This window comes from Myotis davidii, unplaced genomic scaffold (assembly GCF_000327345.1).
Source record: "Myotis davidii unplaced genomic scaffold, ASM32734v1 scaffold134, whole genome shotgun sequence".
Lineage (NCBI taxonomy): Eukaryota > Metazoa > Chordata > Mammalia > Chiroptera > Vespertilionidae > Myotis > Myotis davidii.
Genome location: NW_006288853.1, coordinates 6,086,630 through 6,089,067, shown reverse-complemented (window position 1 = coordinate 6,089,067; position 2,438 = coordinate 6,086,630).

Here is a 2,438-nt window from a genome sequence, read left to right as displayed (position 1 = left end):
CCCATTGATTTCCGCGTTCCATGTTGTTCTCACCCATGACCTTTGCTGGACTTAACGTGTTCGAGTTCTGGCTCTGCAATTCGCTATCTTGGGCAACTTAATCCCTGCCTCAGTGTCTTTCATCTGTAAAGTGGAGAGGATATTAAATGCCCTTCTAAGAGCTTGTGCCCTTCTTATAGTCCCGTACATTGCCTGGCACCATAGTGAGCTCCAGTGAAAGTTACCCACTTTTATTCAGCTCCTTGGTTTAGATGCAGAGCTATATGAAAGGGAGGTGGTCTTGTTGTGCCCAGATTTCAAGATTCCCAAGGGCCCACCAGGGAGCCAGCGAGTCCGATGCAAAAGCAAAGAGTCATTTATTTCAAACCTAGGTTTGGCTCCCCTGCCCCCCCTTACTGGCACAGCAGCAAGTGGCAGAGAGAGAGAGCTCTGTGTGGAGAGAGGCTTTATAGGGGGTTGGGGCAAGGGGAGGAGAAAGGACTGTGGGCCCTGCCGATTGGCCAGGTGCAAGTCGGTGTCTTGTCACACAGGATGTGGTCATATCTATGGCGACTTCTCTTGATTTTCATTGGCCAGTTCAAAGAAGTCCTGGGTGTGGCCAGCAGCGGCTTGGCTTCCAGGAAGAAGCCTTGCTGAGCACATGGCCAGGGGAAGATGGAGGGCATAACCCTTACCCTGGGGCAAGGTGGAGGGCGTAGTCCTCGCCCTTTCAGTCTCTGCTCTCAGAATGCCCCCAGAATATGGAAGAGCTACAGTTTCTAGAGTAATTATTACCTCTAAAGAGTAACACTAATTGTAGCTAATATTTGTACAATTTTTAAAAATATACATGACCTCATTTAACCCTTTCAATAATATTCATTTAATAATTGTCTTTGATCACTGCTGTGTGCCAAGCCATGTTCTTGGTTCTGGGAATGCAGTAGTGCACAAAAGTTCTTCTCTCATACTGTTGATGGTAAATATTAGTTATTCTGAGGCACAGAGTGGTTCATTCATTGAAAAAATTACACTTGTAGTCTGTGCTGGAAGCTGAATTGATCATGAGCATGCGTTATTTAGTAAATGAGCAGATTGTTCTTGTCCTCAGGAGTTTACAGTCCAGGTCAGGGGTTCTCAAAGTGTGATCCTGGATCAACAATGTATGTGTCACCTGAGAGCCTGTTAGAAATACAAATCTCAGAAATACAAATCTCAGAACCACCCCAAATACATTGAATCAGAAATTCTGGAGGTGGGCTCAGCAAGCTATGGTTTCACAGGCCCTCCTGACGATTCCTTTCATACACTGAAGATTGAGACCCATTAGTCTAGGACTAGTCTAGGTCAAATAATATTTTCATATATTCATATATATTTACATTGATAAATTGTTTCCTTATACAATCATCTAATTCTATATGCTATCTTATTTTAAGGAACTAGTAGCTTTAAGAGCTTTCTAGGTGATTCCAATGCACACTGAGGATTGAATGAAAGCCACAATGTATGGCACAATGACTTACATGTAGCTAACACTTAATACATGTTTAAATAGTGAATGAATGGATATTTAGATACTCTTCCTACTGATGAGGTCAAGTAACTGTCCAAGGTCACTCAGCTAATAAATGATGGAACGAGAATCCAAGTCCAGGTCTGATTCTGTATCCCAGGTGTTTTCTATGACTACATACAACAAGGCAAACAGCATTTGGCACACTAGCAGAACAGCTATTCCAAGAAATCCTTTAGCTTTTGATAATTACAGTACCATAATGTTATGTTTTATAACAGAGATCTCTTAACATAGGACACATTCGTGTAATGGAAACCTAAAAATAAGTAGGGATTTTATTATTAACACTAGAGGCCCAGTGCACAAAAATTTGTGCACTGGGGGCGGGGGTGGGGGGGGTGGGTAGTCCCTCAGCCCGGCCTGTGCCCTCTCACAGTCTGGGACCCCTCAGGAGATGACCACCTGCTGGCTTAGGCCCGCTCCCCGGGGGAACGGGCCTAAGCTGGCGGTCCGACATCCCTCTGGCAGCCCAGAGCCCTCAGGGGATGTCCACTTGCCAGCGGGGAGCAGGCCTAAGCTGCAGTCGGACATCCTTAGCACTGCTGAGGAGGTGGGAGAGGCCCCCGCCACCACCGCTGTGCTGGCAGTCGTCAGCCTGGCTTGTGGCTGAGCAGAGCGCCCCCTGTGGGAGCACACTGGCCACCAAGGGGCAGCTCCTGCATTGAGCGTCTGCCCCTTGGTGGTCAGTGTGTGTCATAGTGACCAGTCATTCCCAGTGGTTCTGCTGTTAGGATCAATTTGCATATTATCTAGTCCTTTTATTATATAGGACTAGAGGCCTGTTGCACAAAAAGATTCATGCAATAGGCTTTCCCTTCCCTTGGCTGCTGGCACCGGTTTCCCTCCAGCACCCGGGACCCAGAGGCCTTCGCTCTAGCCA